We start from the raw sequence: 26,548 nt of genomic DNA, 5'->3' as shown, positions 1-26,548 counted from the left end.
ACTGACAGCTGGTGTTGGAGTGTTTAGCTTCAGGAACTGTGAAAATGGTCACAGCCTAGTAATTAACTCACATTTACTTAACCCCGACATTCGCTCTGCTATTATTGGTATTTTTAATCAAGGAAACAAGACTCATTCTGCTGGAGGAGGGTTTGATCTGATCCATGCCCACTGATTTTCGGCTGACCCAGCTCACGCCCTCGCTCCCAACGCCCCGACCCTCCTCCCCGGCTCCTGCACCAGCAGCGCCCCCCTCGGCTGGGCTCTGGGGCCGTGGCCGACAAGGCTTGCGCTGGGCGGGGGGGCACACTTTCAAAAGAAACAGCGAGTTTTTACCTTTTTGCCAACAGTTCTGTAGGCAACATTTGTTTTTTATTTTCCTTTTTTTTTATTAAATCACTTTTATAAACTCCTCAAAAGTTTCAGTTTATTCAGTGACAATTAGTTTATGGCATTTCTGAAGTGGATTTAGTTCGAGTGATAAAATTACAAGCCAAAATTGCAACCATAATGGAAAATCCTGGTTCATGTTTGGCCTTCGAGACCACAACTGAGAGATTACTGGCTGATGCCAACGAGCAGGAAGAAGTAGCAATCACAGAACATTCCTGTCCACATGCAGCGGGATCCCAGGCTCTGCCGTGAGGACGCGCTACACCCCAGGCTGGAGGCCGCTGCTTCCTGCCACTAATGGTGGGACCGGGGAAGCGGATCTACCCTCACCTGACAGGTGGAAGGAGCACGGGGTTGGGCTGGCAGATTTGCCTCCTTTTGCCCTGAAACATGTTCTCTCTTTCTTAAACTCCAGAGCCAGCACTTTCCTGAATTCCAGCCCGGCTGATTGCATCTCAGTTTCTTGGTGTTTAACGGAGACCTTCCTGAGCTATTTCCTGATAGCAGCTGGGAGCCTTTTGAACAGTCAGCAGCGGGATTCTGGAACAATCTAAACTCGTAATGGCAGTTCCAGGGGCAGGGCCGACTTTGAACTGGAGCAGGAAGAGCAACATGCGGCCAGCTCACCCGCTTTCAAGCTCTTTTCCTTTGCATGGTTCAGACCCCAACACCCCCGCCACACCCCCCACCCCCGGGGCCCTGTTATCCCTGGGGGGCAGAGACCTCTGCTGGAAACCAGGCTTTACTGAGCATCTACTGCATCCCAGCACTGGGGAGGCAGCTGTAAACTAGACAGGCCAGGCTATTACCCTCGCTGGTGGACAGAGAACACAGATAACACAGATAATAAAACAACCTAGAGACTGAGCGTTCCAGTGATTAGAGCTATAAGGAAAATGAACAGGATGTGTGACAGGGAGAGTAACTGTTGGGGGCAGGGCCATGGGAGGGGATGGGGCAGCCAGGGCAGGCAATTGAGCTCAGACCAAAGGGTGAGGAGGAACCAGCCAAGTGATGAGCTGAGAGAGAGCACCCCATAAGAGGGCCCAGCATGTGCAAAGGCCCTGAGGTATGTGGACCTTAGAGGTGTTGAAGGCACGGAAAGGACCCTCAACTGGATGAGCACTGAGTGAAGGAAGCACGTGACAGTGTCCAGTGGCGTGGCTACAGCAGGCTGCCCCTGTCCTTCCAGCCCTTGTCCAGCCCTTGTCCAGCCCTCTCAGTGCTCTGGCCCCTCCTCTCCGACTCCCTCGCCACTGTGCTGTGGCAGGCTCCTGGCCCTCAACCCTCCACCTGCTTCTCATCTCACACATCCTGCTGGATGGAAGACCCTGTTCCTCTCCACCTTCAACTACCTCCGGTGGGCAGGAGGGAACACAAGAAACATACTTTTTGATCGATGGATCCCGAGCCTGAGTACATAATGGGAACAAGCCCTCTATCTGTCTATATAGACAGATAGATAGTGAGTGATAGATACTGAGAGATTGACAGATGATACAGACGGATGGACAGACTGACAGAGACAGACAGATAGGCAGGCACATATATACATATACACACATCGCATAATTCATACACATACAAAATGATATAAAAACGTAATCATACTCCATAGACTGTTTTGTAACCGACCTCACTAACTTTATTTACTTAACGCTAACCCGGCACTGTGAACCCCTGCTTCTCCCTACGGCATCCTCTGTGTGTTTGTACCGACGCGCACCTTCCCAGGGCAACATGCGCTGTCTGTAACAACACAGAGGATGTCACCGTGAGCGACATCGAAGCGAACGCCCCTCTGTGCCCCCGCCCCCACACCCGCACGCTGCTTGCTCAGCAGCGTGTGTGCAAGCGCCCCACGTACTTTTTCTGTTCAGGTAGAAACATACTGCATATTACTTATTTGGACAGAAGCAGCATCATACGGGCATGTTTCCCCCAGAGCTTCCTTTTTCTCTTGCTGAATCTGGCGCGGACGTCTTTCCTGTCTGCCCCTGTAAATCCTCCAACCAGGACCCACCACGCCCCACACCCAAGGTTGCCTTTCTAGGGACAAGCTTGTCTACAAACAGGGCAAACACAAGTGCTGCAGTGACCCCTCCCCTCCCCCAAGCAGCCCTCCACGGCAAGGGAGAGGGGTCTCATGCGTGAGCTGGTGGCAGAGCTCTGGAGCGGGGCCAACACTGCCCCCCAGGGTCCCAGGTGCACTGAGCCCCAGGAGTCACAGTGGTGACATTCTTGATAATGTTCCTTTTACTCACCACTCCCTTCCCTGTCCCACTGCCCCAGCTCCCACTTCTGCTCCTTGTGGTCACCTCCCAAATATACTCCCTGTACTCAAATCCGTACATCAAGGTGTACTTCTGGGGGAACCTAAACCCAGACAGCCCCAAAACTTGGACTGGGTGACCACCCCCCCACCAGGGGACAGTAGGTTGCTCTTACTCCATTACTTTTGGTGGTTTGCTAACAGCCTGTTGATAACTGGAGCCAGCATGCTATTGCCTGTGGGACAAATGCGGCCCACCACCTGTTTTTGTAAATAAAGTTTTACTGGCATGCACCCGTTTGTTTACATACAGCCTATGGCTGGTTTTGCACAACAACCATGGAGTAGAATAGTTGCAGTGCAAATTGTATGGCCCGAAAAGACTAAAGTATTTACTATTTCATCCTTTACAAAAAACGTTTCCCAGCCTCTGGTCTAAACGATAAGCCAACCCCATATTTAACCACTCCTCTGTTTTAGGCCTTTCTTGCCCAAGTTAAAAATTCTGTTCTGTTGTTGTGAACTGTCTGTTTCATGTGAGGCTGCACAAACCCGGACACGCTCAGTGCCCCAGGTGAAATGTCTGCACACACATGTTATTTTCATCTTTGCACAAATGCCTCAGATATGAAGACTGGAACAAGCGCTAGCTATATTTTTAGGTGTCTGATCCTTATAATCATATTTCTACCATGTGACCCTTGCACCAGCAGGGTTTGAAAATGCCCATTCGAGGGTCAGAAATCCCTCATTTCCAAGGGCCAGGTCATTTGAGAGATCAAACCAAGCCCACAGACGCTTCAGACCACACAGAAGCCACGACGATAAGGAGGACAGGATTTTCTGACAGCTCCTGTGAAACAGGAAAACCGTTTGGTCCTTTACCTCCCTCAGCTCTGAGCCTCACCCCAATCCTATGAGGTCAGCATTGAACGTAATAACAGATGAGAAAGTCAACTCAGAGTGCTTAAGTAACTTGCCCAAGGACACATAGCTTGGTGCCCATGTTAGTCTCTTGGGGCTGCTGTAACAAATAACCATGAACCAGATGGATTAGAACAGCAGAAACTTATTGTCTCACAGATTTGGATGCCACAAGTCTGACACCAAGCTGTTGGCCAGACTGAGCTCCCTCTGAAGGTTCTGGAAAATAGCACGGGCTCATCTCTTCTTGGCTTCTGGTGTTGCTGCTGATCCTTGGTATTCCTTGGCTGATGGACACATCGCTCCAGTCTCTGCCTCCGTTGTCACGTGGAGCTCTCCCTGTATGTCTGTCCCTCCCCTTCTCAGGAGGACACGAGGCATCGGATTTAGGGCCCCCTACTCCAGCACGACCTCATTTAACTTGGTCACATCTGCAAAGACCCTATTTCCAAACAAGGTCACACTCACAGGAACTTTGGGTTGAGACTTCAACATGTCCTTTTGGGGGACACAATTCGACCCATCACAGTATCTTCAACTGAGTGCTTCCAGAAGCTGGCAAGAATCCAAGTCTGAGGAGTTGATTTCAGTGAGACAGGCCCTAATGGGTGTTCTCAAACCAGCTGCCCCACTGGTGACCAGAACTCCCTCCTGTGGGGAGAAGCACCAACTCAAGAGCGGGGGAGCTGGGTATTTATGCCAACTCCCAGAGTCCCACGTTGAGGGCCACTCCTTGGGCTGTCCATTCCCCGGCACAGCTGGCCTGCTGCACCCAGCAGCCTTGTGTGGTCTGGGGGAAAGCCCCCAGCATAGATACACAGACAGTGGGGGCTGGGAGTTGCCCAGAGCCTGGGACTCAACAGATACCTGCGGAGCAGAAGCATCAGCCTCCTGATAGAAATGCAGAGTATAGGCCCCGCCCCAGAACTGGAATGTGCTTTTTAATAAGCTTTCTGGGGCGGTAGGCCTGCAAGTGACAGTTGGAGCACACTACAAAGGCTGAGGGGTGAGGACGGGGCCTCCAACACCTGCCACACTAGAGACACAGGGGTTGGAAAGGGCTCCCAACAGGACAGAGTCAGAATGGTACCTGCCCTCCAGGAAGGCAAACTCTGTGATTTAAGGGTTGCCAGTTAAAGAGCAAAGAGGAGTCAGACCAAAGCAAGTGAGGTGCATTCCTCCTCCAAACCAAGGCGGGATACAGGGGGGCCTGGAGAAGCACAGGCCGGGGCTCCAGCTGCATGGCGGTCAGGACCCTGGGCACACAGTAGGACCACTGGCACAGAGGCAGCTGCAGAGGTCAGGAGCCTTTAAGAGGCAGCAAGTCATTTACATAGTCACCAAGTCTTTGCAGAGAGCTCTCAGCCCTGGTGAGACAGAGAGAAAGGCCTCGTCCCTGTTCTCAAGGAGCTCAGGGTCACACCAGACCAGGGGCCAAAGGGAGCCAAGAAGAGCCCTCCTCATCTCTTCTCCTTGCGGTCCCTACCTCGACCAGGACTCCCTTAGTACCTTCTGTCCACATGATCAGCCTGGCTACACACTCTGCCAGGGAACTGGGGAGCCACGGGAGGTTATTGAGCAGGAGAAGTGCTATGAGGAAAGGTGCTCTAGGTTGCAAGAGTTGGCAACCAGGATGGCTGGGAGTGGGAGAGGACAGAGCACAGACACAGAGCTGTTTATCTGGGGAAGAACACTCCTCAAGCCCTAGCTCCAGAAAGCCGGCAGAAATATCTTCTTCTAGGCATGTAAAATGCCAAGCATCTCTTAAAGCTTGGTCAACTTTCCACTGAAAAGCAAGCTGGCCTTTAATGACGGGAGCACTGCCCACAGCCTCATGCTACATCAACATCAGGTTATAGTCTCATGTTACGACTCCATTTCGCAAGTATTAATTGTGTGCCAGGTGCTGCCCTGGAGACGCCAGACGAGACAGACATAGTCCTGCCCTCAAAGAGCTCCTGGTCTGGGCGAGGGGCCAGATGTGCACCCAGCCACACACCAGGCAGGTAACGAATGAAGTATGAGGATAGGGAGCTGTGGGTACACATGACCCTGGCTCGGGGGTCAGGGAGGCGATCTCCAGGCAGGGTAAGACCTGAGAGATGGGCAGGAGTTGGCTCGGCCAAAGAAGAGGGGAGGAGTGTTCCAGGAAGAAGGGACAACACGTGCCAAGTCCTGAGGATGCACAGAAGACAAGACGTGCCTTCTGGAATGAGCAGGGACAAAAAAGTTTGGGGGGAGGCTGTGGAGTCTTAAGCGGTAACGGGTGTCCACAAGACGTGCGTGCAGTGTGGTCTCATTGGTAAACTCGTAGGCATGTTTGTGTATACCCAGGGCAAAACAGCAGAAGAAAAGATCTTTAAATGTTCACAGAGCTCTCTCTGGGTGGCAAAACTGCAGATGACTTTGTCTCATTTACACTTCTCTATATCTGTCAAATTTTTACAGGAACATCGTGGGAGTGACCTGTGGCTCACAAATACCATGTAACAAACTACCAATTCTTAGCAGCCTGCCGCAACAGGCATCTGTTTAGCTCCCAAGTTCAGGGCTGGGTGAGAGCTGGCTGAGCAGGCGGGTGTCGGCTGGCGTGGCTCTGCTCCACGTGGCCCTCATCCTCCTTCTGGGACGAGTGGCCCAGCCTGGGCGTGGGCGCTCACGGCCATGGCAGAGGAGCGGGAGAACAGCAAGGCCTGGGCTCAGAAGTGGCACGTGGTCCCTTCTACCTCATTCCATGTCCAAATCACAACACGTAGGATGAACTCAAAGTTAAGAGGAGGGTAAATACATCCTGTCCCTTTGGTGCGGGGGAACTGTAATGTCACATGACAAAGACTGTGGACACGGGAGTGACGGGGCACTGGAGTCAATGGTGTGCTACCCAGGATCACTGCAGGAGTGTTATCTGAAGGGGAGGGAGCAGGGGAGGAGCAGAAGGAGGGGTGGGGTGGAGGAGGAGGAACAGAACAAGGAGGAAGAGCATGAGGCAGATGAGGGGAAGGAGAAGCTGGTCCAAGGGAAAGGCAATGTGTTAATTCAGATGCTCTCCCCAGCCAAGACAAAGAAGGTGAATCCAGACCCAAACCTTAAGAGCTCAAGAGTGGTAGGAGGGGGAGGCAGAGAGCAAACCTAAATCCAGCTGTCTATTGGGGGAAATGGATGCCCCCGCTGGCCTCAATGTACTCGTCTCTGAGCAGGGATGCGAGGGTCCCCCGACGATTGCTTCTCAGAGCAGCGCCTGGCCATGTAGGTAGTTTTGAGCCTAACCATGAAATGAACTGCCTGGCTCCTCCATTCTGAGTTGGCCCCATCCGTAGAGGCATGGTAACCCCCAGCCGGCCTACAGCTCTCCTCACGGCTCTTTACCTAGCATCCTGCACACAGCTTTTCTTCTTCCGCAGAGTAAATATATCACTTCCCTCCGGCAAAAGAGAAATAAAAGCAGTTCCTTAATGCATAAGAGGAAAGTATGGAAGAAATTCCAGTTTGATGGTCTACAGGTATGTTTGTTTGGACTAGCGCATATAAATCAGTGCCTGGCTTACATCAGATTATCACAGCAGAGTGGCTCTGGGCTGATTGCGTCTTTACAATCTGTTTACGAGGAGGGCTGCAGTGAGACATTCTGGAAGGGTTGCCGCATAAGCCTTTAAAAGTTTTCGTAATTGCTCAGCCCAGACCGTTCCGCACTGGGAAATGCATCCTCATGGGAGCGACGTGGTCTAGGGAACCAGACCTAGCTTCCCAGCAACCCCTGAGCCCTCAGTGCTGGCCCAACACCACCTAGGGATGGCCCGGGAACATTCTGACATCTTTCCTTCTGCCCTGGGTATACACAAACATGTCTATGAATTTACAGACAAGACCACACTGCATGCACAACTTATGTATACTGGTTACCTCTCAGGACTCAGCACCCCCAGCCCTGACCCAAGCATTTCTGATCCTGCTCATTCCAAAAGGCATGGCTTGTCTTCTCTGCATCCTCAGGACCTTTGCCTGTGCTGTCCCTTCTGCCTGGCAGATACTCTTCACCTCTCTGCACCACCCCCCCTTTTTTTTAAAGATTTATGTATTTATTTTAAAAGGAGAGTGGGAGTGGGAGAAGCAGGAGAGGGAGACAGAGAAGCTCAAGCAGGCTCCACGCCCAGTGTAGAGCCCGACGCGGGGCTCCATCCCACAGCCCTGAGATCATGACCTGAGCCAAAATCAAGAGTCAGGTGCTCAACCGGCTGAGCCACCTAGGCGCCCCATTCTTCACCTCTTCTTTAGCTAAGCCAACTCCTGCCCACTTCACAGGTTGAATGTTGCCTTCCATGACTCTCCAATCTGGCAAGAGTGCTGGTATGGGTTGGATTATGTCCCCCCAAAATTCATAAATTGAAGTTGCAAGCTTAAAGATTTAAAGATTGTTGCATACATGTAATTAGTTAGGTTAAGATGAGGTCATACCAGAGCAAATTTCTCCAAAGGGGAGAAATTTGGACACAGACATGCACATGGGGAGATCACCACGTGGAGATGAAGTCAGACACCAGGGTGATCCTTCTACAAGCCGATGGACACCAAGGATTGCCAGCAAGCCAGCAGGAGCCGGGCAGAGGCCTGGCAGAGTCTCCCTCATGGCCTCACAAGGTGCCAGTCATGCCGGCCCTCTGATCTCAGACTTCCGGCCTCCAGACCATGGGAGAGTTAAGGTCTGCTATTGGACCCCAGTCTGTGGTCTCTCGTTAAGGCAGTTAGCACAACCAGCACAGGGCCCTCCGTGCTGCCCCTCCTGCCACTCCCTTTGTGGACAGCCATTGATTGGCCTTGGCTCTCGAGTGGGGACCAGACGAGGTGGCTGAGGACAATGGGTGGAAAACAAGACAGGCCAAGATGTGGGGGTCAGTGAGTGGGAGGGAGACAGGGGTTCCAGTAGAGAAGCGACTGTGGGCTCAGGGGCAATAATGCGGGTCAGTATGTACATGTGCACATGAGGGGTGTTTTTCAAAGACTGTCTGTTCTGTAGACCAGGGGTCTTGAACCCAAATCTCTACAGGGGCCGGGCCAGCGACTTAACTGAGCCAGAGTAGTTTCTCTTGCAGGAATATGCGTTAGATCGGGAGTGGGGGTAATGAGAACAGTTGTGTGTAAGTGGGCTTGTACAATGTTTTCGAAGACTTCTATTATCTAGAACACAGTCTCAGGTCAGATGTACTGGGCCAAGGGATGACTGCAGAGCAAGAGAGAAAAGTCCAGAGTATAAGAAAGTGCAATTGTTTAGAGAAACAGTTTGCTCAAGGAAAGACAGTTTTCCTGCAGTAAATCTCCAGAGGGGCGGCCCCAGGGACACAGGGTGTCTGGGTGGGGATGCCACGGCCCCCAGGCAATGGGGTATCTCTCATGTTGGCTCACAAAGTGCCCTCTCCTTGTCTTCTCCCTCCCTCTGACTGGGGAAAGCCTTGGGTGGGTGCTGATAGGTCTCCAGCACCCAATACCTGCTGATTCCTATATTTCAGTAAAAGTCGAAGGGACTTAAACAAATCTAATAGTAGGGATACCCACGAACCAGAATCATGACCGTCCGTGCAGCTGCGGAGGCATCACCGAGGTGGAAGGAGCCCTGGGCTGGACATTTTCTTCATGAGTACACCCCCTGCCCCTCGCTGCCCACCTGCACCCCTGACAACAGCCTTGCCCTTCAGACGATGCCTCACTGGAATCAGAGGGTCCCTGTCACCATGGAGGGAAAGCTCTGAAAAAGCTACTCTTGTTGTTTTGGTTTAGCTTTTTTTTTTTTTTTTTTAGATACCGTTTATTTTCCCCCCACAAGAAAAGATGTCATAGCATGCATCGGGGACACTCGGGGATTTCCCAAAGATACGAGTTTAGAAATCCTTACTCCAGGGGCATGTGGATGGCTCAGTCGGTTAAGCATCTGACTCTTGGTTTTGGCTCAGGTCATGATCTCAGTGTCCTGGGATTGAGCCTGGTGGTGGGCTCCATGCTTAGCAGGGAATCAGCTTGAGATTCTCTTTCTCTCTCTCTGAGAGAGATTCTCTCTCTTTCTCACCCTGCACAGGTGCTCACTTTCTCTCTCTAAAAGTAAATAAATAAATCTTTGAAAGAAAGGAAGGAAGGAAGGAAGGAAGGGAGGAAGGAAGGAAGGAAGGAAGGAAAGAAGGAAGGAAGGAAGGAAGGAAGGAAGGAAGGAAGAAAGAAAGAAAGAAAGAAAGAAAGAAAGAAAGGGAAATCCTTCCTCCGCAGATGGGTGTGATTGGGTGACACAATTTGGGCCGATGAGTTGCAAGCAGAGTCCCAGTGGAATAGGACAGAATCTCTCTACTTGTCCTTCATTTTCTCCCTTTGTTCCGCCTGGACCACAGATGCAATGGTGAAGAAGGGGCAGCCATCCTGATGCCATGAGACACCAATAAAACAAAGTCAGAGAAAATCAGGAAGATCTCCGTTCTGACAGTCTTGTGCTGGACCAGCTGCTGCCACCTTGGGACTTCTCAACACTTGAGAGAAATAATATACCAAGTGTGTTGAAGCCACTATAGGGGGATTTCTGTTAGCAGCTTCCAAATGCAAGTCCTGAATGATACACTCCATGGGGGGTGAGGCTGGTGGCCAAGGCTCTAGGACAGACTGTTCAAGGCTTTTGCTGCACCCTCAGAAACATCCTTTTGGAAATGCTGTTCCTCCTCTAGTCAGATAAAGAATGTTCCAGTTTCCTAGAGGCCCATGAGATGTTGGATTGGCTCCACATCCCTCTCTGTCATCAGCACGCTCCGAACCCTGCCTGGGAAGGTCTGAAATGACAGCCTGAACTTAACCACATTCCCTGCCAACCACATTTCATCCCAGCAGGAGGACAAACACTGGTGGCAAGTGTGGCCTGTGTACTGGGGTAAAGGAAAAAGAATCTGCCTCTTGCTCAAACCCTCAACAAAACTAGCCCTTAATCAGATTAATATGTCACACATGTACCCACAGGGGGCTGGTTGGGTGAATTATGACATAGCCATATAACAGAACCCTGTTCATTTAAAATGATGCCCGCAAATATGTAATGCATCCCAAAAGGTTCACGAGACACGGAGTGGGGGCAGGGCTATAAACAGCCACACAGAACGTGGACCAGACTTTGGGTGGACGTGAGACACGATGACCAAGGGCCTGGAAGACAGCTGCCTCCCAAGTGTAGCAGGTACTCTCCGGAGCAGTGGGACAATGAGTGATGCCTTCTTTTTAATGTTTGTCTCCACATTTTCTTGCCTCAATAAAAGAAGAAACAAGGACGGTAAAGAAACCCCTCTGCATCTCCACTTTGCTCAGCGGATCTGATTTCAGCTGTAAAAGGGTCAGCTGAGTCCTTGGCAAATTTTATTTTCCACTATTATCTGAATAGTATTGGCTAAATATACTTTTAAGAGCAGCATTCTTAGGGTGGCACATGCCTCACCTCCCTTTTGCTTGTTTCGGGTTTTTTGAAAATCTGCTTTTACGGAGGCTTTTTGTTCTGACGCGCTCAGTACAAATACATTTGAGGCGGCTGCTCTGTCCTCAGCCCAACCGGCTCCCCTCAAGCCGCCTCAATACAGAGCCTGTTACCCCTTCAGCTCGCACCATCAGGAAAGCATTTACAGAGCGCCAGATGTTTGCCTTCCATGGAGGGTCCCCAGAAAGTCCTCAGGAATCTCACCATCTCCTTGCGGGGAAGAAAACTAACAGCCAGGGAGGAATACAAAGAGCTGGGGGCAAAACTGAATGATTGTCACAACCAGTAGGGTCCTTCCGGCAAGTTCCAGAACCATCTACAACAATGACAGTGCATCTCAAATAAATCAGACTCTCCTTTAACGACACTGGCAGCCCTGTGCCTATTTTTAAAAGTTTACGACCCTGGATTTGTGAGTACAACTAGCAGGGCGCAGCCCAGAGCTGTGCAGGGCAAAGCATTTTTCAGTTTCCATCTCACTCCCGAGCGGCAATCCATCATGATAAGAAGGGGCAGGGAGGGAAGGAGCCAGGCTCCCTGCGGCCTCCCGGCTGGTGAAGCTACTAAAGTGGCAGGCACCGCGAGCCCAATCCATTAACCAAAAAAGGGCGCCGCGGCCAGAGCTATTTCTAGGTCTGGGCAGGCAGGGCTCAGGGAGGCTGTGGATCCCGTGCGGGAGGTTTTGCTGGCGACCCTCTACGCAGACTGAACTTCTTCCTCGGACACCAAGATCTGGCCCAGAGCAACACAACTAGGTACAAGAACTGCCTTACTGGATCTCCTCTATATTCATGTCCTGGGCTGCTGTTACCGAAGATCACGAGGTGGTGGCTTTAAACAACAGAAATGTACGCTCTCTCACTTCTGGAGGCCAGAGTCTGAGATCAAGGTGCCATCAGGGTCCCCACACTTCCTTCAAAGGATCTGGGGGAGGGTCCTTCCTTGGCTCTTCCAGCTCCTGGGGGCTCCAGGCGCCCCCTGGGCGTGGCCACGTCCTCAAGTCTCTGCCTCTGTCCTCACCCTCCCCGTGCGTCTCTCCTTTGTGTGTCTCTTACAAGGACAGTTATCACGGATTCAGGGACCGTTTGGATAAGCCAGGATGATCTCATTTTGAGGTCCTTAGCTTAGTTACATCTGCAAGGACCCTTCTTCTGTAAGGCCACATTCACAGAATCTGGGGTCAGGATGTGGGCATGTCTTTTGGGGAGCTACGAGTCAACCCACTACACCTGAGCAGGTATTCACACCTTCCCAGGAAGGGCCCCAACTCATGGTTCCAGGGAACCTGGTTCTCCCAAGTTCAGCCATCTGTCCACAGCCAGGTGGCCTTACCCAGGGGTCAGCAGAGCACCCCCTGCCAGGTCCTGACGCTCACCAATATGAGTCAGTCAGTAGGCCAGTTACATGCAGGGATGCTGATGTCAGCCTTGGGTCTGAATCCCGGCTCCACCGTATCTACCGGACAACTCTGGTCTCAGTTTCCTCATCCATAAAGTGGGAATAACCAGAGTCCCTGTCCCCAAGGCTGCTGTGAGAATCAAGAGCAGCCCTTCCTAATGGACAGAGCAGCACCTCCCCGATCGATGTGGCCTCGGACTATGCTCCCCAACCCCGTGTTCTAGGTTCTTAGCCTGGTAACATCGATTGCATTTGAGAGGCTCAGCTTTGTTCCTTGCTGCATCAAAGATGGATTAATGCCCCAAAGCAACACTTTTCAAAGGGCTTATAACGTGCAGTTTTACACACCACTGAGCAGTGAACGCAACTGTCTACTGGGAGGCAGCATCAGACCCCGCAGCGGGGGTGGGGAGGCTCAGTCCCACAAGGCTGCCCCTCCCTGACTCCGGACGCCAGCTGCGTGTCCAGCTTGTCACCTGTGCTTCTGGCTGAATGGCTATAGGTAGGTCAGAGGTTCCGGGGACCCCCCTCTGCAGGTTGGATTAATTTGCTAGAGCGGCTCGCAGAACTCAGAGAAGTATTTCCTACTAGATCCCGGGTTCGTTAGGATGGGATGCAGCTCAGCAACCGCCAGATGGGAGAGATGCAGCCGCTGCTTCCATGCCCGCTCCCGGGGCACCACCCTCCCGGCACCCCCACCAGAAGCTCCCCGAGACCCGCTGGAGAGAGCAGGTGGACTCACTCACGCCCGGCAGTGACGTAAGCAGGCAAGGGCGTCCGTGGCAACCGAGAGCAGATACCACGAGCAGCACAGGTTGGAGGCACCCAGAACCGACAACCAGCAAGGCCACGAGAGCCTGGAAGAACCGGGAGCTGACAATCACGAACAGAGGAGGCCTGCGAAGGCCCCGGACTGCTCAGACTCTCCAAAAGGAAGGGCTCTTGCGGCGAACAGTCAGACTCCCCGACGCTGGCCTCGCACGCCGGAGCGCCTCACCAGCACGACCGCACGAAGCCTCTGCCCACGCATCTCTGAAAAGAACAGATGCTCCCTGGCTCGCACACAGCTCGCGGCAGGGAAAGCCCAGCCGGGCCTGGCGGAGGCCTCCCCCCACCGCGCGCTCACACGGACGCCGAGCTCGGCTCCTCCACTTACCGCGGTGGTTTCTCGTCCAGTCACTTTGTCTTGCGCTTTGCTCTGCGGGGCGTGTATGCAGCCACGCGACACGTGTAGTGAAATGTCATTGCGTTTGGAATCCTGAACCGGCTCTATGATTACGTCAGCCTTGCCTGTTGACCGAATAAAGCTGACTCTGCGGGAAGGTACGACCGGCGCGGGCGCCAACCCAGCGTGCCCGCGACACCCGCCTGTCGACGTTCCGGAAGGCCGTGCTACGTCGGCGTGCGTGCTTACGTCACTGCACCGTCCTGTCGGCGTTCCGGAAGGCCGTGCTACGTTGGCGCGCGTGCTTACGTCACTGCGCCTCCTGTCGACGTTCCGGAAGGCCGTGCTACGTCGGCGCGCGTGCTTACGTCACTGCACCGTCCTGTCGGCGTTCCTGAAGGCCGCGCTTCGTCGGCGCGCGAGCTTACGTCACTGAGCCGGTGCCTGAACTCCCGGAAGTCAGGGGCTGAGACTGAAGATTCCCCTCCTTCTGATGCCAAGTCGGCTCCCCAGGCTACCAGCCCCACCCGTAGGTGACCTTGGGGCTTTCCAAAAGTCACCTCAACACAACCAAAGACACCTCGATTGCTCCCCTCACTTGGGAAGTTCCAAAGGTTGGAGGAGCTCTGCTCCAGGAATAAATCCTCTATGTCTACTATGAATCGCAGTATCGCACGATTGAAATCCACAGAGCCCTTTATTCGCATGTATTTCCAGAAAACCCAACTTGTGGAGCAGAATGAAGCTGGTGGGGGTGGGGGTGGAGGCCAGGACTGAGCCCGGCCCGGAAGCGGCCCCGCCATGGCACTGCGGCCCCGAAGTGCCTTTGGTCCGCGGCGGGGAAGGCGGATTGGACCGGGAAGAGGCCTTCACAGTTTATTCTGCCAGTCAACAGCAAGTAGGTCTGTTTCCACGCCCCATTGTCCCTCAAATATTCCAGATCTGCATTTAAGGCCCGCCTGAGCTCACACCCATCAAGCAAAGCAGAACAAAGAAGGAACTGGACAGAGATGAAGAATTTCACATATTTTTAAAAATAAAAACAATGCATGTTTATTGTAGAAAATCTGGAAGACATACGCAAGCACCTGAACTAAAATAAAAATCACATATAGCAATGATCTTTCTGTTGTCTTTATTCTGTTCACCTTTACTAAACTGAGCATATGAACAAAGTCAAAGACGGTCATGGCTAACACCTGGATTCATCCCAAGTGGGTTTTCTTTTTCCCCAGGCTAATAAATAAAATCCTTAATTTAAAAATCTTAACACATGCACTGCCTTGTAACTTATTTTTCCTTGCACGTTTGTCCCATATTTTACAAATGTTTCTTATATCTTTACATATTTTTTAAAGATTTATTTATTTTAGAGTTGGGGGGAGGGAGTATGCACACATGGGTGGAGGAGCAGAGGGAGAGGGAGTGTCCCCAGCAGACTCCGTGCTGAGTGTGGAGCCTGACGTAGGGCTCGATCCCATGACCCCAGATCACGACCTGAGCTGAAAACAAGAGTAGGACACTTAGCCGACTGTGCCACCCAGGCACCCCAATCTTTAAATATTTTTTAAGAACACAGTTTAAGGGGCGCCTGGGTGGCTCAGTCTTTTGAGCATCTGACTCTTGATCTCAGCTCAGGTCTTGATCTCAGGGTCGTAAGTTCAAGCCCTGCATTGGGCTCCATGCTGGGCATGGAGCCTACTTTAAAAAAACAACAACAACAACAACAAAAAAAACATATTTTAAAGGGCAAGGCCCATCATCTGTTTATTCAATTCCCAGTTAGTAGTTATTTCTGAAACTGCCAGTTTTTTTCCAGAATATATATGTGATGCTGTGTTGAATATATATTTGCCATACATATATATCTGCATCAGCATCTCTACGTGTTTGATTTGAATCAACCACCACCAATATAGAGACTGACTTAGAAGGTGTGACGTTTTATGGCCTTCCACGTCCGTTGTCAACTTGCCTTCCATAAAGCTTGTACCAGCCTACAATCTCACCAGCACATGCGAGAAGAGTGCTTTTCTGAAGTCTCATAATTAATGTTGCAATTTTTTAAAAACCTCTTTGAGACAGGGGCAGGCCGAGGAGCCAGGGCATCTGCGGAGGTTCACTTTGTCTCCTTATGTCGCTAGGGCGCATGCGCATTTCCACGCGGGCCAGCCGCTTGTTTCCTGTCTTGTGCTCGAAAATTCCCATTACCTTGTGCCTGCTGGGATAATTGACTTGATCTTTCTGATTTACAAATATCACTTGCATATTAAGAAACGCACTTCATAGTAGCCTTTCATTAGAACTGACCTCTTCTTCTAGAGGCCAATTAGAAAGTCAGACTGTCTTTGTAGGCATTGCTAACATTTTCCCCGATTTGTTGATAGCTTCCTCATTTAGTAATGGATTAAAAAAGATTTTACAAGGTCAAATGCATTAATCTTTCTCTTTATGATTTCTTTCTCTCCCTATAAACTTAGAAAGGTAGGAACTGCAATTTTCCTCCAACTCGTGTGGGAAAAATTAGTAAATATTGAGAGTGGGCAAAGCCACCTTGATCCAGGAACGAGAGAATGGACCGAGATCACGTGGTAACAGTCTGTTCTAGACAAAGAAAGTTCGACCTGGCTTTTAGACCCCACTGGGTCGAATGTGTTTTGTTTTTCTAGCACATTTCTTTGCCTGGATAATGAGTACATTTACATGATGCCTTCTCAGAGGTGCCTGACCGGTAGCTGAAGCTGTGATTCGAATGTAATCAGAGGTCTCTTTCCTTCCCCCACAATCAGGGCCTCTTTGTCCGCAGTCCACACTGAGGGTTCCAGAACTCAGTCCCAGAGGCCGATGAAGGAAAGAAGCATTTTGCTGCTCAGACACAGAAAGCACTTTTCCAGGACTGTGGGCCGGGGAGAAAGACCGACTGCGAGGTGGGTGCCCGCTGCCCCCCACCAGGGTACCAGACATCCTGATGACCCCATGCCCAGGAGTCTGTGTCTCATAGCACCCCCTGGTGCCTCCATCACTGGCGGGCATGGGCATGAGAACCCCCTTTCTAGGCCAAAAGCTTTATTCTACAGCTGAGGGGACAAAGCTGGGGGGGCGGGGCGGGAAGCACTTTAAGGTTCAGAGCCAGAGCAGGAGCCAAATCCAGTTTCTAATCCCAGACACAGGCCCCCCAGGCCCCAGCCAGTGTGTGAGCCCCAGTGTAGCTGTCTCCACGCCCCCACCCCCCAGTACTTTGCTACAGAGCTCCTTGGATTTCCCAACTCTTCATCCCTAGGCGCGGCCAGAATCACAAGGGTGGCAGGTGGTATCCAAGTTTCCTGTGTCACCATTAACGGAGCGGGGGGGCGGAGGGGTGTGCGCATAAGACCGCAGAAACTTATGTGCCCACAGTTCTGGAGGCCAGAGTGTGACATCAAGGTGTCAGCAGGGCCGTGCTTTCTCCGAAGGCTCCAGGGAGACTCCTGCCCTGCCTCTTCCGGCCTCGGGCTGTCGCCGGCGATCCTCGGCGTGCGGTCCTTGCAGCTGCACCTGACCCAGTGTGTGTGTGTCTCTGTGTCCCCTCGCACGAAGGTGATAGTCGTATTGGATCTGGGGCCCTCCCTACTCCAGGATGACCTCATTTTAACTTGATTACACCTGCAAGGGCCCTCCTGCCAAATAAGGTCACATTGTGGGGTTGCGGGAGGTACATGAATTTTGTGGGCACACTGCCCCCCCGTTGCACGTGGTCAGAGAAAAGCCTAATGGGGGAGAGGGGCAGCCTGAGGAAGCCCCCTACATGGAGGGCACCGTCAGCATCCCTGCAGGGGCCCTGGACAACCCTCGTGCTTGTGCCCACACAGAACCCTGAGCTAGAATTTCTGGGCGTGGGCCCAGCGTGTGGGTTTTAAAAGTGCTTCCTTGGAGATTCTGAGGTAGAGTTGCGATCCCCCTTCTGTAATGAGGACTTGTCACTGGGGACAGCTATCGAGCCAGAAGTTACCTTTCTCAGCCCCGTGCCTCTAAGGTGGGCCTGGGACACGTCCTCATAGTGGCATGGAAGTCACTGCCTCGTCTGAGTGGCTCAGAAGTGGGTGTGCCTTTCCCCAGGCACCAGCTGGACGAGGAGGGCCACAGAGGCAAGAAGGTGGCACGGCCACGCGGTGAAGCGTCCTGGGTCCCTGAATGACCTCACGGGGGCGAACAGTGACCCAGCCACACCCCCTGCAGGACCAGAAATGACTTTTCACTGCCCTGCCGCGTGGGGGGACGGCTGTCACATAGCTATTGCAGGGTCCCAGCTGAGAGCCACTGGTCTGAAGAGACAAGGAGCCGACCCTGCTTCTGTGCTCCTGCATCCTCTTCCTATCACCTTCAGATGACCTCAGATTTGAATATGTGACTAATGTTTCATATCTTTAACAAAATAGAAGTCAAAAGCATTTTCCACCAGCCTTAAATAGGGACCTACTCCTTAAAGTTCTCCTAGAATTGAATAACAGGAAGACGCTGATGATCCTGAATAATTTCCATTTTCTCTTGGCTGCCAGGAAGTTCAGAGTAAAATTTTATGTTTAATTACAGCACCTAACTCATTCCAGATTCCTGGAAATCGGTCCTTCTGCTTCTAAATGATTTCTGCTTGGCCTTCAACAGTGCAGTCTCATGGTTTATGTGTGTTTTAAGATTGTATGTGAGCTCGAATCTCTTTTTACATTTGGAGGCTGATAAATAATAAAGGCATACAAACGCACCTGGGTGCAAACACACATTCACAGCATGCTGACCACGGGGCCAGTGGAATCACGTCAAATATGGAGGATGCCGTATTAAATTTAGCTCACTCATTCATGTAACAAGCAGGTTCTGACCTCCTGCCAAGGACTGGGCAATGGGCCAGGCACCCAGGAAGAAGAGGCAGATCTGCAGGAGGCTTTTTGCCATCAGGGAACTCATGGCCTCATTGGGGAGACAGGGGTGCTCACAAATAATCATAATATCAGGCCAAAATAACAATAAAAACTGCCATGTAACATAGAACAAGTAAGTGTGAGTGTGCAGAGAAGAGAATCAGCAGTTTGGGCTGGAGGGATCAGGGAAGGTGTCACAAAGACCAGGCATCTAATCTGGCTTTAATGAGATTTACATAGAACACTGGCAAGTGGAGTGGGGGACTGTTTAGAGCAGAAAGAGCAAGGAACACACGTGGCACGTGGAGGGATCTTTTTGTATTTCATTCTTCACTCTCCAGGTCCCTCAACCCTGTGCAGAGTTTTAACCAGTGATCTATTATTATTATTATTACTATTATTATTATTTGTTTTCTACTTAATGCACGAAGTTACTTAAAATAGTCACTGTGTCCTGGCATTACATTCTGAGTTTTTCCTAAGATGAAATCAAAATTCAGCAGTCTCGGAGGTTCCGACCTTTGGGAACTTGATGGAAGTCTGACATGTTTCCCTTGGCTGGGGTCGGGCTGTCTTCCCGTGCCAACAATAAGAGAGCAAGATAATGTTGGTTTCAGATCTTGATTCTTCAGAAAATGCCTCTGGCACTGCATTTTCTGAAACATAATGGAGCGAGGGGACAATTCCAAGAACTGTGTGCCGGGGTCCTCAGGGGACGCAGAGCCGGTTTGTAATTATCACGGAGTGGCATTCAAAGACCCCATTACTCAGCACCTAGCCCTCCCCCATGCCCCCCACAGAACAAAACTGGCTAAGAAAATTCCCTTTGGAAGAGTTGCTTCTGCCAGAAGAAATCACAAAGTTAAAGAGAACGCTTTCCCATGGGCGCTCGCAGGGCTCATGGAGGATTGGATTCGCAAACACACTCACTTCCCGAGCTGCTGGCTTCAGAACCAGGGGTGGGGGGTGCATGGGGGCAATTTAGGTCCGGCACCCATGGGTCTCCTGATGCTTTTTTCTAAGTCTCCGTGTGAAGGTCAAGCATGCCGAAGCAGGTGCTGCTGAGAGGACCCGACGCCAGGTTCTCCAGCCATTGTCCCATCTGCTCGGCCAACGCTGCCCACTGTGCATCCCAGCCTCCCCCGTGGCCGGGGACTCCTCAGGGTGAGGCTCCACCATCAGCGTGGCCCTCCCTGGCCCCAGCCCTCACCCCAGCTCCCTGAACCTGGGCAGCCATCACTTGCCAGCTGGCCCCACTGCCATTTTTCTGTGGGTGGCCCGTCTGCCACCGGGCAGCTGTGAGCCCATGGACAGTGTTTCTGCTAGCGCTGGTGGAGTGTGACATGCAGAGCGGGCAGAGCAAAGAGGGGGAGAGGCAAGGGTAGGAGATGCTGCCTGTGCCCCCCCGCCCCCCAGACAGGCCGGGGACTTCTTTCATTCTTCAGCCAAGAATCACCTCCCTGGTATCTCCGCTGGGATGAACCTCTCTGATTATTGTTCATGCTTTCTTCCCTCTGTGCCCAGTCCAGCTTCTAGGTGGGGAAAGGACTGGCCACCTCAGCATGAGTCATGGGTCCACCCCATGGCTTAGGGAGGGCAGAACACCATGATTGCACAGAACATTATTTACTGGAAAAAATAATTCCTCCCAAAGGCAAGTCAGAGTGCTCTGACCAAAGGCAGTGGGGTGAGGCTAGGCCCCAAGACAATTCATGGGCCCCACCTCCAGGCCACATGGCAAGTTCATTCATTCGTGCATGTGTTTGTTCAACTACTATTTGCTGAGCAACTCTGCCAGGGCTTGGATGGGTCTCCTCCTCCACAGTGTCTCTGTGCTGCTTCGGGATTGGGTTCTCTAGGGGATGCTGGACCCAGATGCTGGACCCCAGGAGCTATGGGGCATCCCCATTAGCCATAAGGCACTCAGTCACTGAGGCAAAGTGACCCTGTGACCTCAGCCAGCATGCCCCCTCCCCACCCTAACCGACCCCATGACAAATGTCACTAATTCCTCGAGCAGAGCCCCATCACGCGGGGTCTGTGCAGCCAACGAATCACTGACAGACTCAACATCATCCTTATCTGACCTCTGGCGACCTTTCCGGGGCTGTGACCCCAGCGATACCTGGCCCGAGGACGGGGTCTTGTGGAGATGGATGGGCCCCCAGTGAGGGGCCCATGCATCACGCCAGAAAGAGCTGCCTTCTTTGTATATTCTACATCAACCCACGAGGGGCTGGGGCGGGACGCCAGGGACAAATCAGACCCTTTGGAAAAGGACCGAAGGTAACGGAGCAAGATCGGCTTTTCTGGGCTTTCTCATCAGTGAGGAGTGTCCAGAACACGGGGAGGCATGCAGACCCTGTGGGCTGGGCTGCAGGAGCCGTTCCCTTCAGCAAGGAGGGCCCAGGTGGGCAGCAGGAGCAGGTGTGGGCGTCTGCATGCCGCCGTGACAACCTGGACCTCAGGCAGCCCTACGGGATGCACAGTATCCTTGCTGTGACCCCAGTGTCCCAGGTCACCCGAGGGGACACTTTGGGCTGCCCCAAATATCTCCCGAGGACTGGTTGTGTTAGGAAATTTGGAGTTCCTCATCAGCGCAGAACCTGGGATCCCATGGCTCACAGGGCTGAGAAGTGGAGTGGAGCTCCATATGGGGTGAACGGATGGACAGGGAAAGCTTCCTTCCAGAATATTCTAGTGTGCCAATCACCCGCCTCCACCCTGGGCCTGCCAAACAGCCACTGTGAAGAGTTGGTGGGGGGGCAGCAAGAGCTAGGGCTTGGAGCGACCGCGTGGGGCCTGTCCCTTCGACTTGGGGCATGCGATGAACCTCTCTGGCCTTCCTTTCCTCGTCTGTGCAAGACAGTAGTGCTTCCAGGAGGACAATGAGAGGGATAGAGGCCAAGCACACGGCACACACGGTGCCTGGTGTAAAATGACCAAGGGCGAAAAGTAGCACCGGGCCACGCTCAGCTCCGGCTGTGTCATCTCCAAAATGGGCACTAAATCCCCACTCCCCAGGGTGGCATGTGGCCCGTGAGAGGCGCACTGCCTCACATATGGGAAGTACTCGAGAAATGGCAGTTTCCTCTTCCTCCTCGCCCTAATTGCCCGTAATTGCCTTAATTCCTCCTGACCCTGAGTAGTGGAGCAGTCCTGGAAGGTCCGTGCTGGAGCCATAAACGCCAGGGCCGTCAGCCAGGGCGGGCGCAGGCCCTGGATATCCCGGTCTTCAAACCGGGAGGCATCCTCCTTCCTCGTCCTCCGGGAACCCCTCAAAATGGGCTTATTGGGTGAGTGCTTCCCTTTGTGGGTATGGAGTATCCTGTTCTCAAGACCCTTTCTGTCCTTCTTCCCTCGCAACAGAACTCAGCAAAAGACTAAGATTCCCAGGCTCCCTTGCAGCTAGAGGAGGTCATGTGACCACGCTCTGGCCAAGAGGTGTGAGCTGGAGGTCGTTGTTAGGAGACCAGCGCTGCCTCCATCCCGCTTCCTCCTCTCCTGCTCCCGGCAGAGGGCTGCGGCTCCAGCGCCCTTTAACGCCGCGTCCCCCAGCCCTCCTCTATTCATTTCCGCCGGCCTCCTGAAACTGCTTCGTTTCCTTAAAGCAAAACTACAGTTGACCCTCGAACAACCAGGGGTTAGGGGTTAGGGATGCCGACCGCCCTGAACAGCCAAAAATGCGTGTGTGACTTTTGGCTCCCCCCAAAACTTGGCCAACAGCCCACTGTTGACTGGAAGCCTTACCCATAATGTAAACAGTCGATTCACACATGTTTTGTGTGTTGTATGTGTTGTGTACTGTATTCTCACAACAGAGTAAGTTACAGAGAAGAAAACATTATTAAGAAAATTATAAGGAAGAGAAAACACATTTCGGTACTGGATTGTATTTATGGGAAAAAACCCGCATGTATCCGCACCCACGCAGTTCAAACTTCTGTTGTTCAAAGGTCAGCTGTATTTCGTTTTTGACTTCAAATCATTCATAAACCGTTTTTTGCTGGATTTCTAAAACGTCTCCTTTTGTAACAACGTGCTACGTGTGAATTGTAAACGTGGTCACATTTTGTCATGACAGGAGGTACTGAGTTTCAAACGTCTAACCGCAGTCCAACACACCTACAGAGAAGTGCAGAGATCATAAACGTATAGCAGGACGGATTTTTACCAGCTGAACACATCCAATATCACCCAAACCAAGAAACGTTACCGGCCCCCAGACACTCTCCCCCTCTGCAACTCTCCCCCACCACCCCCATCAAGGGGCAATCACTGCCCTGACTTCCAACGGTACAGGTTTGCTTTGCCTGTTTTTATGCTTTCATGTAAATGGAATCGTATGGTGTGTGGCTCCGTTTGCTCAACGTGACGTAGGTAAGATTCATCCGTGCTGCTGCCTGTGGTTAGGGACTGTTCATTCTGGTTGCTCTATGTTATTCTGACACATCAACATACGACCATGTTTTTGTTTCTAACAGCCATCTGGCATTCTAACATGTGGATGTGCTGCGCTTTATCTAACTCTTTCAATACTCTGGGGGTTTTCGTTTGGGGTGGCCATGAAACAACGCTGCCGTTACACTCCTGAACTCACACCTTGGGGCACTTTCCCCAGGGTATCTGTAGGCGCATTCCTAGCTCATCTTTTCATTTATCTACCTCTGAATCACTTGACTTGTTAAAGAATCATACAGTCCTTTTATAACAAAAAAAAATCCAATAAAATACATTCAAATTGCCAAAATGCCCCAAAGGCAGAGTGGGGCCACCCATCCTTCTGTCTCCAGGCTCCATAAAGCCCCAGCTTCCTTCTCTGCCAAGGCTCCCAGCCCTTCTGCTGCTCGTCCCTCCTGTGTCTGGAAATGATTTGACAGCCTCGTGAATTTTACAGGCTCTAAGCATCCATTAGCTGACCTAATCATTTTCAGAGACCTGAGTTATCTGTGGTTCTGCCAAACCTTCACCCGTCAGAAGTTGGAATGGGGAGGGTTGGTCCACATGAGAGTGGAAGAAAAGACACGTTTTCATCAGAGAAAGAGAATTCAGGAGGCACGGGGCGGGGGGCGGGGAGAGGAGCTAATAAAAAAGTGCTAAATGAACACAGTGTTAAATGAAAACAAGCAAGATTTGTTTAAGAGAGGGCATACTACATATTCTATGGAGGTAAATGGGGGGAAATCATTCACATATACTTGAAAACAAACCCCTCTCCCCACCATTGAGGTCCCCTTGCACATGAAAGATGTTCTTTAAGGGGCATCAGACACTACAGCGAGACAGGGCATGAAAAGGGCCGGACCTGGGTTTTGCATGTTATTCCCTTATGTACTGTTCCAATTTTCTAGCTGTGGGCTTTGCATTACATTTCTATTACTGTGCAACAATTTACTGCAAACTTAGTGGCTTAAAACAACACACATTTACTCCCTCACAGTGTCTGAGGGTCAGGAATCTGGGCACAGCTTCACTGGGTCCTCTGCTTGGGGTCTCACAAGGCTGAATCAGGGTGTCTCCTGGGCTGTGTTCTCATCAGAGGCTCAACTGGGAAAGACTTTCTTTTGAGCTCCCTTGGGTTTTTGGCAGAATTCTTTTTCTTGCAGCTGTGGACCTCATGATGGCTTGCATCTTCAAGGCCAATAGGAGAGTCTTTGACATCAAGGAGTGTCTCAGTCTCTCTTTTATAGGCTCTCGCCTGATTAATCTAGTCCCACCCAAGAGAATCGCCCTTTTGATCAACTCAAAATCAGCTCTGTGATGACTTTAATTACATCTGCAAAATCTTTCACCTTTGCCATATTCTATGGGTCAGAAGCAGGTTGCAGGTTGTGGGCACAATCAAGAGGAGGGGAGCCCAAAGGTGTGGATGTGGGGAGTGGGGAGAGGTCAGGGAGCCATATCAATTCCGCCCACCACACACATATACCACGTTTACTTAGGGAGCATTAATAGGAGTCATCCTAGGAAATGGCTCATGGTTCACTGTTTGGTTTTTCCATATGTCTAAAGATTGGTGGTGCATTTTGTTAAAGGAGTGTTTTGTAAGGCCCTCCCCCCCCCCAGCTCCACCTGGTTTGTTTCTGCTCTCCGTGTGTGAGCAGTGTGGCACACTTCCTGCCATGCCTGTCTTATGCTTACACAATCAAATACAACCATGTATACCCAAATGGAGATTCCATCTCTGTTTTTTACCCAAGTGAGATGAAACCATAAACATTACTGCTCACATAAGTTTATTTTTCTCCTCACAGGGGTGGCCCCCCCGATGCTCCCCGACCCCCTCCTCCTTCATCAGCTGCTGATGTCCCATAGCTCAGATGGGCCACGGTTCCCCCTCCCCACTGAGGGATGTTCTGTTTGTGTCCAGGTTGTTTTGTCTATTTGTCTGGTTTTTTGCTTCCACACCATATGATGCCGTAACAGATATCCTTGTAAATATATCCTTACACACTGGCACTTTTCCTGCTACAGGATGGATTTTCTGAGGAAAGATTTCTGGGCCACATCTGTGCACGTGTGTCTGTCTCCAAGACCACAGTGATGTGCACCCCGTGGGCCCTGATGAACACTCCCGTTTCCACCCACTCTGCAGATTAAACTATTTGCCAAACCTGAATTCAAATCCTGGCTTCACCAGTTCCTCCTGTGTTTTGGGGGGATAAACTGCTCAACATCTCGGGACCGCCCCATCTGTAAAAGGAGAATAAGGATGGGGCCTATGTCACGGGATGGCTTCGAGTGTTGGATGTGCTAACACAAGTAGAAGCCCAGCCTGGCCTGACCGGTGCTGAGATTCAGTATGTGGCTGCTACTCGGACGAGGAGAAGAGCAGAAACTAGCATTCCAAGATAACTCAAAGCGGTGGTCCTTGTCATGCCTTGCCTTTCCTGAGATCATCCTGTCCAAGCCTGAAAGGATATGGGCTGGAAATGCTAAGCCTGTATTCTCTAAAAGTCAGGCCTTCCATATTGGTAGGGACAGCAGAATCCTCAGCAACACTATCACCACCACCACCATCATCTGCGTCATAATGACCCCCACTTACTGAGCACTTACATTTGTCGGGAAGTTTCCCTGCAGAAGGGTCACTCTGAAGGGTGTTTCCCTTCTAGACCATGAACCAGAGAGGAGGTGTTTGGTTCTAAATAGCAGAAACCCAATCCAAGGCAGTTTATACAATAAGGAAAATATTTCTTCCCTGCAGGAAAAGAAAGCGGAAGGCTTGGTGGCTCCATAGATGGTTAGCTGGGTGTCATCATCGAGAACCCATGTTCTTCCCTCTTGCTGCTCTTTCATCCTCAACATGTCAGCCTCTTCCTCAATATCACAAAATGGTTGCCATGGTTCCAGCTATCACTTGCAGCTGTTACAGTATCCAGTGGAAGAAAGCAAACTGTTTCTTCTTTGTGTCCCCTAGTAAGAGCAAGCAAGCCTGGAGGCAAGAGCTGTACTTTCTACCCCATGTCCCATGTCCCTCACTGGTCTACAGCCAGACAGATGTGCTCCCAAGTTAATGAATGCTGCCTCCAACAGTTATGATGTGGCAGTGGGGAAACTGCTTCACCTCTCTGTAACCCAGGCTTCTGATCTATAAAATCTGATCTTCTGATCTGTTTATGATAAAATAGTATTTATTTCACAAAGTTGCTGTGAAGATTAAATGAAATAGGAACACTGGTGTTTTCAGGGTCCTTACTATTACTGTTGTCCTTGCTGTCACTGTTATTATTGTTAGCCTGGGGCAGTGCCTGGCTTGGTAACTACTTGAGTTGCTGAGTGATTGACGGGCGGGAACTGTCGCAGCGGCGGGACGGAGATGTGGGAGAAGCACGAGCTGACAAGCGGCCAGCCCAGGACCACCCAGCATGCTGGTGCAGGCCCGGACATAGCATTCAGGAGTGACTGATTCCCGTCCTGCATGAAGACCCCGAGCCCCAGAGGCCCAGCAGGCTGCCCCCAGACCATCCCTGCCTTTTGTTTTTATCTGGGCTGCCCTGCCGGCCCTCGAGCTA

Source organism: Halichoerus grypus, chromosome 15 (assembly GCF_964656455.1).
Source record: "Halichoerus grypus chromosome 15, mHalGry1.hap1.1, whole genome shotgun sequence".
NCBI lineage: Eukaryota > Metazoa > Chordata > Mammalia > Carnivora > Phocidae > Halichoerus > Halichoerus grypus.
Note: the sequence above shows the minus strand (reverse complement) of the source record.